This window comes from Melitaea cinxia, chromosome 22 (assembly GCF_905220565.1).
Source record: "Melitaea cinxia chromosome 22, ilMelCinx1.1, whole genome shotgun sequence".
Classification (NCBI taxonomy): Eukaryota; Metazoa; Arthropoda; class Insecta; order Lepidoptera; family Nymphalidae; genus Melitaea; species Melitaea cinxia.
This window is the reverse complement of record NC_059415.1, coordinates 979,692-993,287: the sequence shown is the minus strand read 5'-3', so window position 1 is coordinate 993,287 and position 13,596 is coordinate 979,692.

The following is a 13,596-nucleotide window of genomic DNA, read 5'->3' as shown; positions in this document are numbered from 1 at the left end:
CTCGTTTTGAATTAATAAACCACAGTGTTCAAATTCATAATGCACCTGAAGACCAGAATATAAATTTACCAAAGTCTTAATCAGTACAAATTATTTTAGTTCAATGTAATCCATCCCTCATAGCTTCAATGCCCATGAAAAATCTTACTCCCGTTCAGTTAAACGATATTTTGATATTACCTAAAACACCGATAAAAAGGAGTTAAATTTCTCTTATAATCCCGTTTGTACTAATTTCGGCACAGTGGAAAGCACAAGAGAGTGAAAAAATCAGAATAAAGGAAGAAAAAGCAGAAGGGATCAAGAAAAGAAGGGAAGAAAAGGAACGAAAGAAAATAGAAAAAGAGAAACGACCGGCGCCAAACAAACAAAACAAAAATAAGGCTAAAGACGAAATATCAAAAATATTATTCTCTGAGAAATTTTATAAATTTGATAGTGAAGATACCATTGTTGAAAATGAAGAAAATAATCAGGAGTTAATTAATATAGACAGAGCGCATAGAGAAGGCAGTGTTGGTAATAGAACATATACCACTGCTGAAATAAATTGACGGAATTAGGTGATTAGTATGAACGATCTCAGTTAATTCCTTTTTATACTTTTATTAATGTTTGCTTTATTTTTTATAATATTTTGTAAAGAAGTTCCTGAACTATGTTCTTTGATAAAAATAAAGACAATTTTTTAATATTCTTCCAGTATATTGTTTCTGTAACCTGTAAATGCCTAAATTAAAAAATCCATTAGAAAGAAGTCAGTTAATATCGCATATCTACCTAGCTATGTTATACTCATAATGTAAAATATAGGTGAGTCAATAATAGGTTATGTTCACTGCCAATAAAAGGGATTTTCTATGCCAATGACTGGTCTTTCCACTCAACATCATTTAATTTAAAAATTGTTAAATCTAAAACAAAGTGTACTGGAAAACGTTCTTTAATGATATTAGATAAGTTTAAATCCCTCTTCTTTGTTTAAAAAAGTATATGAGCAAAAATAAAAGTGTTTGTGTGATAGCCACTTAAAGTGCCAATTAATGGGTGTTTTAACCTATTTGCAATTCACAGCTTCTAATGGGTACATAGGGAAGTTGTGGGGGCTATTTCGTACGCGAGGCACATTCGGACACTAGTTGTATACATATAGCCGTAGTGAATTCATCTTTGTGTGCGTAATTCGCACACGTACAGAAACTCGGATCGTGGTGTGAAGAGACAGTACGAGCGATGCCGACACTGCTACAAGTCGCAACGTGTTTTACTCATCAAATCGATCGTTCGACTCAAGGTATACTTCCAATCGAGTTATAACCAAAGAAAAATATATGCTAAATGTGATATTAAGATAAGTTCGAGATCGCTCAGTTCGATTTAACACTTGAACAAATTAGGAAACTAACCTACCAATTTTGACGAATCTGGTATTTCCAGTGTTAAATACGCAGAGTTCTAGCTGAAAAAAACAATTGGGTCAAATAGTTTCCGCTGAAAGGGCTTTATTCCGGCAAATGGAAATACAATCCTACCTATATTTGTATTTCCAAGGTTGCATGAATACAACGACCAATTCATTGATGGTGCAAAAGGAAGCTTGGGTGTGGCTCCGAAGAGCGGTTGGAGCAACAGACATTTTTTTTGATGTCCTTCAGCATACTGAGAAACATACGGCGTGCTAAGAAGACAACCCTATTTTACTTTTGTGCGGCAATCACGAAAGGCATGTGACCATTAATGCAATTAATTATGCACGCGAGAATAGAATTATTTATCTTTCATTCCCTCCACATATCACGCATCGTCCTCAACTGTTAGATGTGAGAGTCTTTGGCCCATTCAAATCAAAACTGAAAACTGCATTCAACAACTGGCATGTGTCTAATCCAGGGAAAACTCTTAATATCTACAACATTCCAAAACTGGGTAAATTAGCCCATTTTGAGTCTTTCAATGACAAGAATATTACGGCTGCTTTCGAGAAGACCGGAATATAGCTTTTCAATAAACTTGTTTTCAGCGACGAAGACTGCTCCGGTACAAGTGTACCACAACAACTCTACGCCAGAAATCTGTGACTAATACCTAAGCCAATTAATACCAACCGAAGTTGAGAATTCAAAAAAATGGGGCTTATAATCTGATAGTGAGATTGACACTGATATAAGCTTGAGAAAAAGTTCTGCTTCTCCGATTGATGACGAATTAGAAACAGCTATTTTGACTCACAACATTGAGAAAGGAACTTTTGTAGTGGTTAAATTTGAAAAAAAGAAGTTATTTTTACATTATGTTGGAGAAATCGTTGAAAAATATAGTCGATTAGAATACAAAATATCATTTTTAAGAAAGAAAGCCGGTTCTTGGAATTTCGTGTATCCAAATACGAAAGATGAGGAATCTGTTCTTATTTCAGATATTTATCTCATACTGCCCATGGTCAAATCTGTTGCTACAGCCCGTATTTTTAAATTTGAAAAAGGTTTTTCTCCAAACAATATCAAATAGACTTGAATAATGATTAAATTACGTTTGTTTTTTTTTATAATTTTTTACTTACTGTTACATATATGTAACTATGTTTTTTATATTGTCTGTTTCAATTTTCAACAATTTACAAAAAAATTCTGTCTTTACTAAAGTTGTTTGTGTGTCAAGTCAGTTTTCGCTGTTTTATTTTTTATCACTCACATAGTAAGATGGTTATTTATATTTGCATAAGACAAAGGGTCGTTAAGTTTATTGTTTTCTTTAAAATTTTCACTACATTATGACATCATATTATGATGATATCATTATGTATTCAAAATTATTATAGCAAAAGATTTTATTGGTCTTATTTTTTAAAATACGAAGACGTGCCACAGCTTTGTTTTTATATTTTTAGTTTTATTTGATTTTGCGGCTGATTACTATAAGGTCGTTATTAATTGATCAGTAAATAAAGTATTATTTTTGATGCATTTTGTGTATTTTTCTACTGTGTATGAATATTCTCTATTGCGCATAAATGTAGGTCACTTTATGAACGAATGTACCCATGTGGGGTACTTTCGCACAATGTCAATGTTTTCGTAAATCGCTTATAAGTCTAAAGTGACACATTACACCTAAAACATAAAAACCTAGCTTTGGAGCCAAATACACTACTTTTACATTCATATTTTTGTCAACTTGAAAAGACTTCATTTCGTTTTTATACCCCAATAGTAAAATATGTACTAGGTAGCACCTTCCCTATTTAAACATTTATAAGTACACTAACTGTGCCCGTGACTTCGTCCGCGTGGAGTAGTGACATTGGATTGCATTTTTTTGGATATATTTATTTTGGACATCAGAATAGCTCTAACATTTTGTCTCTTGTCGCAAACTTATAAAACATTCACATAGGTAAACCTTAGATATTTCTATACAAACTTTCATCCTCTATTCCCTATTGTTACTTTACACTTTTGAGAGTAAAACTTTTACAAACTTTGAATGTCATATTTATTTATATCGAATCAATAGCCTAAAAAATAAGTTTCAAGCTTTTAGCTCTAAAAATGACGCTACTTCCATACAACTTTTCATTTCACCTTTCAACCCCTTAAGCCCCTTTTTTCGCATTATTAACTAGCCTATGACCTTTCTCAGGCTCTAGACTCTCTGTGTACCAAATTTCATTTAAATCGGTTTGGTAGTTTTGGCGTGAAAGCGCGACAGACAGAGGGACAGTTACTTTCACATTTATAATATTAGTATGGATTTAAAAATAGGAGAATACATTGATTAATATTATTGGTTAAATATTTACCAGTTAAAAAGTGCCTGCAAATACTTTTAATTAAAATTATTTTTGTAAAAGTAATATCATCACATCACTACAATGTATGTAGAAAATTTGAAAAGGCATGGTTACAGTTGCCCACTTAACTACAGCTACTCCGCACTCCGCAGTCAGATGTGAACACTACTCCGTAGTAAGATGTACACAGGATACGCTTTGTTGTATTTATATGTTCATGACGTATATTTAACAACCGCTCGGTATATGCGGAATGGCTGCGTGTGCCATGTACGCGCCTAAGACCGGCGGCGTGCGTGTTCGACTCCCGCTAAGGATGGATATTTATATTTCTAGAAATAATTCTTTCCAGTTTGAATGTCTGTCTTTGTGGGTCTCACGCCGTGCCTCAGAGATCACGTCAAGCTGTTGATACCATTTATTATCATATACATCAGAAAGCAATCGTTACTCATAGTAGGGAATATATCTCCCTTTTACTTAAAAAAAGGTCCCTTCCAAATGTTCTGCTCCTTCATGTCCTTCAAATTCCTCATATATAGAGATAATATATCTTTGAGGTGGCCGAAGATTCAGGGCAGCAGCGTCTTTGGTGCGACAAAGCCAGGCCTGCGGCCACCAACCCGCCTGCCCACCGTGGTGACTATGGGCAAGACACATTAGTTCACGCCATTTTTGGTATGAACTTGTGGAAGCCTATATCCAGCAGTGGACTGCGATGGGCTGAAGTGATGATGATGATGATATCTCTTATTTATTTGCACTTATAAATATTAATTTAAACAAGAAATATTAAAATATTTATTATTAGGTACTCTAAGCATGATTTAAAAAAAATAATGTTCTTTTAATACCAATATGACGTTTAATAAATAATCGAAGAATGCTCGGTGCTGAATATTCTAGTGAGCTGAATAGTTTAATTGTTTGCTTAAAAATGACTGAATACCCGATAAATTCTACCTGACTAAACAATGCTATATCTCATAAATTGGTATAGATGTATTTGATGGTCAAATTTTTACATGCAATGTAACTTTAATGATTTTCGAATTCAAATGAAAAAATTCACTTACGGACAGAGTTTCAAGAAAATCTTCAAATTCTTGTTTATCTTTTATTTTTAAAACAGTTATTTGCAATATGTACGATTTTATTTTTTGTGTTACCCTCACATTAGGAATTCTAAACATTTTTGAATATCATATCAAAAATTCACCGCTCCAGCGGGATTCGAACCCGCGTCTCCGACTGACCGTGTCGGCGCTCTAGCCAATTAAGCTGGAGCGGTCAATTTTTGATATGATATTCAAAAATGTTTACAGTTATTTTCTTCAGAAATTGTGAATGGTATCCAAATTATTAGTATATTCCACCGTTAAAACAATATCATCATATTTAAATTTCTTTTTGTGGCGAAACATTAACATAGCGGAACACTTTTCAAAAGGTGAATTATTGAAATTCAGCACATTTTTAGTTTTATTACATAGAAAACACTTTTTCATTGTTCTAAAATGCGAACTTTCCTGTGTATCAACGTAAAAATACGTCAAACTGTTAAAGTGGAATAAATAAATAATAATAACAACAACTTTGTATATAACAAGCTCCAAAACGTAGTCAGATTATCTGAAATTCTGAATTTAACAATATCTCAGGGTCGGCAGCTCTATATATACAAAGTACTCTGTGGCAGCTGTCCTGCTATGAAGTTGTGAACCCTGGTCCATGTTGGCTGTTGCTATTTTGCTAGGGAGTAGGGACACGAAAAGAGTATCGACACTTTGTGATATCGAGTACATTTCCCTTCGTTACCGATACTTTTTCACCAACTTCAAAAAAGAAGGAGGTTCTCAATTCGACTGTATTTTTTTTATATATGTTACTTCAGAACTTTTGACTGGTTGGACTTGATGATGGGATCCCAGAGAAATCGAGGGAAACTCTCAAAAATCCGCATAACCTTTTACTGGGTGTACCGATTTTGATAATTTTTAATTTAATCGAAAGCTGATGTTTATCATGTGGTCACATTTAAATTTTATCGAGATCTGATAACTACTATTTGAATAATCTTTGATAACGCGTAGTTACGTGACTATTTTTTCGTCGATCTACGTTGTATTACTTGTCGATGTAATTGAAATCGGTTTTTTTCGTTTGCGAGCAAACACAATCCGCTTCAGCCTGTAATATCCCTCTGTTGGACATAGGCCTCTTTCCCCATATAGGAGAAGGATCAGAGCTTAATCCACCACGCTGGTCCAATGCGGGTTGGCGGATATATACTATGAGTAACGATCGCTATCAGGTGTATATGATAACAACCGGGACCGACGGCTTAACGTGCTCTCCGAGGCACTGTGGGGAGACCCACAAGGACTGCACAAACACCCAGACCACGGCAAACACCTGTATGGCCAATACAAATGTTTGTCATGTGCGGGGATCGAACCCGCAACCGCACAACGGGTACAATCCATGGCTGTGACCGTTGCGCCAACGCGGCGTCACACAAATCACAATTATATAATTTAATTTTTATAATTTAAGTATACGTAACGTCTCGTTTACTTAAATATCTAAACAGCACCATCTAGTGAAATTGTTATTAAACAAAAAATAATGTTATAATGTCGGTGCTTTGTATTTTATATTACTTATTATACTTATTATGTTATTACAAAATAACTTAATAGCCTTGTTACTTTTTTTAACCTTTTTGTTTGTTTTTTTTTTTTACTTTATCACTCTTGAGCTTGTATCCCGCGATAATATCTTTTCTCACTACAATGGGAAAGAGATCTCTAAAGATAAGTTCGCCCTGCCAACTTCCTTTAGGTAATTGTAAAAAATGATTAATAATTATGTTTTTAAAGTGCAATAAATAATTAAATATACACTTATAAATATTAATGTAAACATGAAATATTAAAACTTTTTTATTTATTTATTTATGACTTTCTTGCATAATCATAGACAAACACTTTTACTTAGTAAAAAAAGGAAAAAATACAGCAGTACAAGTACAGAGCTTTGCTAAATCTATGACTTGAAATACGAAGATGTAACGTTTTCGTGGTTGCTAGTTATAAACTATTCGTAAGAAATAATAGGGGTTGAAAATCATTTCTGTATACCTACCCATATAAATAAACACACGTAGATATCTTTTGACATATATATTAACACCATCATCCGTTGATTGTCACCATCGGCATCGTTCGGTAAGATAGGTAGCTCACCTGTGTTACAAATAATAGCTAACTATTGTAGATATACTAGCTGAGTCCGCAAACGTTGTTTTGCCATATATGTTATTAACCCTCTACACCCCCCCTGCCTTATAACCTAGGGGTATGAAAAATAGACGTTGGCCGATTCTCAAACCTACCCGATATGCACACATAATTTTACAAAAATCGGTCCAGCCGTTTCGGAGGAGTATTTTAACTAACATTGTGACATGAGAATTTTATATATATGAATATATATATGTATATATATATTACTAGAACTAGATATATCTATATATTACTAGAAACTAGAGTCACTGGATTTTGATAAACTATGAACACGCAAAAAGAAGGCAAAAAACTAACCTAGGAAATTATAAACCTAGGGAATTTTATAAAATATTGATATAACTAGGTTTCCTAAACACTGCTCTATTGTCCAAATTTTTTGAGAAGTTGCGATTATATAAAAAGCTCATTCAAAAGGCCTGACCATTGTTTATTGCAAGTAGTTGTAATCGAGTGACAATTCAGAACGTACCTTATACCTACGTCGGAGCGTCTTCACTCTGCGTATATAATTTCAAAATTTTCTTATATTACAGAATAATATACATTTTTGATTCAGTACATTAACATGTGAGTATAATTTGTGCTTTTAAATTAATAAAAATACAATTTCGTAGCGGCGTGTACATGAGTTGATCGTGTTTTTTAACCGACTTCCAAAAAGAAGGAGGTTCACAATTCGACTGTATTTTTTATGTATGTTAAAATCTCAGAACTTTTTGCTGGGTGAAGCGATTTGGTTGATTTTTCAACCCCCGACACAATTAGAGGGGTGTTATAAGTTTAACGTGTCTGTGTATCTGTCTGTGGTATCGTAGCTTCCAAACGGATAAACCGATTTTCGTTTAGTTTTTTTTTTGTGTCATAGATAATTTTACCCCTAGTGTTCTTAGACATGTCTCATGAAAATCTGTTCAGCCGTTTAAACATCATCAGCTCTATCTAGTTGATTATTTTAATCGAAAGTTGGTGCGTTTCGTGACATTTAAATTTAATTGAGATCTAACAAGTACTTATGGAGTTGTATTTAATAATGCGTCTTTGCTTGAGTCGAGAGTTGAGTGATTTTTTCGTCGACCTAAGATTAACATTTAATCGAAACCTTTTTGAGTAATCTTTAATAACCCGTATTTACTTAACTATTTTTTCGTCTACCTACCTTGTATATATTACTTGTCGATGTAATTGAAGACGTTTTTTTAAGGTTCCGTCCCCAAAGAGTAAAAACGGGACCCTATTACTAAGATGTCGGACCGTCCGTCCGTTTGTCGTCTGTTGAAATTTTCTCAAATTATGTATTTCTGTTGCCCCTATAACAACAAATACCAAAAACAAAATAAAATAAATATTTAATGGGGCTCCTATACAAAAAACGCCATTTTTTGCCTATTTTTGCTCGATATCAATAAATGGTAACAGGTGGGCACTTGAAATATTCACAAAATACTTAATTGTATATTTACTTTAATAATAAATAATGAAATAAAAATAAAAATAAATATTTAGACAAAAAATTTATCTAAATATTTTACCTAATTAATGGCACGGAACCCTTCGTGCGCGAGTCCGACTCGCACTTGGCCGTTTTTTTTTTCATTTGCGAGCAAACACAATTATCATCAATCGAAGTTTTATCTTTATCATCTTGGCCCATTGTTAGAGAGATTGTGATATAATTGTTATTTGCGTCACAAGACTAATGGTTCAAGATCCCACCCGATCTACGACTTAGCATGCTTGTATACATTAATTAGTAAGATATTATAATAATAAAAATATATAGTTGTATTAGCTCGCAAACGAAAAAAAACCGACTTCAATTACATCGACAAGTAATACAATGTAGGTAAACGAAAAAATAGTCAAGTAAATACGCATAATCAAAGATTACTCCAAAAGTTGTAATCAGAATTCGATGAAATTTCAATCTGACCATATGATAAATTTCAGCTTTCGATGAAATTAAAAATCATCAAAATCGGTACACCCAGCAAAAAGTTATGCGGTTATAATATAACGTAGGTCGACGAAAAATGGTCAAGTAAAAACACATTATTAGATACTAGCTTCTGCGCGGGACTTCGTCCGCGTGGAACATAGGCGCGCGCAATACTTGATCATTATTTTACTGCGATGTTATTAAAACTGCGATATCTCCTGAGATACTCATTGAAATCGAATTATGTAAAAGGTTATTTTGTTTTAAATTAAATACTTGTGATGAATAACGTATTTATTAATATAAGGATTAATCTCATGTTTATAAAAACATCTTCGCAAATTTCGATTTTCGAGAGTTTCCCTCGATTTCTCTGGGATACCATCATCAGATCCTGGTTTACTTATCATAGTATTAAACTAGGGATATCCCCTTTCTAACAAAAAAAAAAAAAAAAGAATTTTCCAAATCGGTATATCCCGTAGAAAGTTATGCGGTACAATACAACGTAGGTCGACGAAAAAAGCATCAAGTAAAAACGCATTATTAGATATAACTCGAAAAGTAGTTGTTAGATCTCAAATAAATTTAAATGGGACCAAATAACACACACCACCTTTCGATAAAAAAAAATTGTCGAAATCGGTCCACCCGATCAAAAGTTCTGATGTCACAAGTTCATGTTCACATGTTCTGATGTAACAATACATAAAAATAAAAAAATAAAAATTAAAAAAAAAAGTCGAATGTGAGAACCTCCTCCTTTTTGGAAGTCGGTTAAAAAATACAGTCGAATTGAGAACCTCCTCCTTTTTTGGAAGTCGGTTAAAAAGGAGGAGGCTTTTTTGGAAGTTGGTTAAAATTGAAGAACGGTGGTATAATTATTGAGACGAGAAATAGGAAGATATTGACGTATGGCACAGCTGAAAACATCGAGACGTATTTCAATCTTAGAGAAGATTATAACTTGGGTATCTTTAAATCAAGAGTGAATAGGCATCTTCTAGGCAAGCGCGCACCACCTTAGGCTGCATCTTCACTTGCCATCAGGTGAGATCGCAGTCAAGCGCTAGTCTATATATAAAAATAAAAAAAAAGATGCTATCTAAATAGCACTGCTCTCGATTTTGTTGTGGTTCTGTGGTGATTAAGGTGGCCAGAACTCCCGACGAAGGTCAGAGCTACGGTTGGCAGTGCGGTTGCAATACTTCTCGATTACATGCGTCTATAGGTTACGATAATCGCTTACCATGACACGGGTCGCACGCTTGTTTGCTAACGAGTAGGTGTGGCAGACAGAAATACGTGAGCTAGAAAAAAAAATGAGAGTCTGATGACTCATGTTTGAGTAATCGTTGATAACGCGAATTTACTTGGCCATTTTTTCGTCGACCTACGTTGTATTGCTTGTCGATGTAATGAAGTCTGTTTTTTTCGGTTGCGAGCAAACAATTAATTAGGTTCTGACAATGACCATGATCACATCACAAAAGGTGTGTAACTCGACTTATATCACGTATCAAAGAGGGCACAGAATTATTCCTATGACGAGCAATCGGATATTATTTTTACAAAACCAATATTTTAAAAATAAAATCAAATTCACACCATCGCTATTATATGTTAAATAAGTGTTTAGCCTTGAATGAAATATAAATAATTTATCTTTACGATATCATTTACTTCTAACAATGTAATGAGATTGCAAATTGGTATTTGTGGGTTCAGATTGCTTATTTATGTAAATCCCTTGAACAATGAAACTCTCAAAGATATTTTCAATAACTATAAAAATATTAAGTAAAATCATTACCGCTGTCTGGATGCTTAGATCTTTAAAACTACGCAACGGATTTTGATGCGGTTTTCTTTGGGAAAAGTGATTCCAGAGGAAGGTTTATATGTATAATACACGCATAATATAGTAGAGGAACACTGATAGCTTTTGCAGCCGTGCGAAGCCGGGGCGAGTCGCTAGTATTGTTATATCTCAATAACTTATTTCAGGATGAGAGAACTCCCAAAAACATATTTGATATCTGATGAACAGCATCAGTTTTTTAATGAAAATGGCTACTTGGTTATCAAGGGACTTTTGGATTTTGCCAGCTTATACAATTACAAGTAAGTACTTCACTTGATACGTATAAATCACACACTGCTGGTCTCTCATTTATTACGAGTATTGTATCATTGTATGCATATTAAATTCTATATTAAATCACATTTTACCCGCTGTACCGATTTATGTAATTACTAGCTGTGTCTACGATTTCGTCCGCGTGAAATAGTGACTTTGGACAGCATATTTTGGATAAGTATATCTGGTACTAGCTAACCTGGCCTATGAAATTGGCCTTATTTTTTTTCTTAAATATAATAATTACATATATCAAAAATAAAGTTTACCCTATCTTTCAAGTTGAATCAAACTGCACACGGTGTGCAAATTTGATTAAAATCGGTTAAGTAGTTTAGGAGTCCATAGCGGACAAACAATTTATTTATATGTATGTATATCTATATTCAGATTTTCAAAAGAGTAACTGAGGAGTTTCTTGCTGATTCTTCTCTGCAAAATCTACGTTCCGAATCGGTGGTACCACACCCTCACTTTTAAAAATAATAATCACATCAAAATTATACTTTGTAAAATGACGATTCGATAGTGCTTTTCTTTCGTTTATGATTTTTGATTTTTTGCGTTTTTAAAAGTGAAAACTTCTTTGGCCGCGGGCGGTGACCCGGACGGAGGTCATGATACCGGTGTTTGCCAACGTCCATACCGGACGGTAGTAGGGAGTAACATAGGCTACTTTTATCTTAGAAATTTATTTATTTTATAACTCTGAGAACTGAACAAAAACTTTTTTGTTAAATTCCACGCGGACGAAGTCGCGGAAACAGCTACTCTATAATAATAAATAAAGAGCCGGTTTTAGTGTGCGGTTATAGTGCGAAAACTACTGAACCGATTGGAATACTACTTATACCATAAGATGCAGCGTGTTTCGGAGACGGTTTTAGTATATGATATGTTGGTGATTACTTACCGCGTAAAAAATATAGACGGACAGAAGTCTCTAGTCTAACATATACTCCGTAGTGACAATTTAAAAGACCATTTAAGCCTACTAAAATAGGGATTTTTTAAATTTGATTTAGATACACATACAGACAGTACATTTTATATTGCAACCATAATACATGTATTTTTTATATCTGTAACATACACACACGGTCGTATGCTATGGTAAGCAACTTAATGCTTGTGTTATAGGTAACAGCCGACTGTTATAGCTACATATTTTTTTTTATAAATATATAATTATTAATAATATTTCTATATAAATAAATACATAAATCACATTCAGACTCGAGGCGGGAATCGTAGCCGCAACCCCAGCGCAGAAAGCAGTGTCACTGTGAACTGCGCAAGCGGGCTAGTCGTATTTTAGTTTATTTTTTCATACTATCAGTCATCATCATCATCAGTTCAGCCTAATACAGTCCACTGCTGGACATAGGCCTCCACAAGTTCGTACCAAAAATGGAGTGAACTCATGTGCTTTGCCCATAGTCACCACGCTGGGCAGGCGGGTTGGTGACCGCAGGGCTGGCTTTGTCGCACTGAAGAAGCTGCTGCCCGTCTTCGGTCAGTGTATTTCAAAGCCACTAATTGGATGGTTATCCTGTCATCAGTCGACTTTTTGAGTTCCAAGGTGGTAGTGGAACTGTGTTATCCCTTAGTCGCTTCTTACGACACTCTCAAGAGGGGATGGCTACTACTATTACTATATAAACTACTTACTCCTACAGACAGAGGTTTCTTCAGATTTGCAATGGAACTGTTGACAAAGGGTTTATAACTGTTGTTAAGGAAGCATCCCTTAGAGACAAGGGAGTAACTGGTGAGAACTTAATAAATAAGGTAGGTATTTTTTAATCCTGAAAACAAAATACTTTTAATAACGATGATAATAATATTCTAAGTATCTATTAATTATTATTTATTACATATTTTAATTATAAGAACACAAATGGTTATTACCTATTCAGATAGCAATGCTTAAACTGGGGTAATGTTTTAACCGAGGTACGGCTCAGCAGGCCTGCACAAAATATGCAGCAAACTGGCGCAGTACCTCGACCTTACTTTTTTTTCTTATGGGGTGGCGATCTTAAATGGCCCGGACACTAATTCTTACAATACGCCATTGCTTATATGTTGTACGATTATTAATTAAAATGAAGAAATCAATGTGTGTCATTTAAGTGAACTCTATAATATAAAGATTTATTAATTAATTTATTTACAATCACCAGTAATTGTTAACACTAATTACATACTAACTAAACTGGTGCTTTTTAAAAAGAAGGGTTACATTCCAAAAAAAAAAAAAACATTTAAAATGTATAAAAATAGACAGTCATCAATTATACATAAGAAGTAGCGATCTTAAAAGCAATTAGTTCATGACTCGCACAATTCCCGTCTGAAGTGTCTGATTTGTCGAAAACTCAGACAAGTCAGGTCAACTAGGTACCTTATGGAAAAA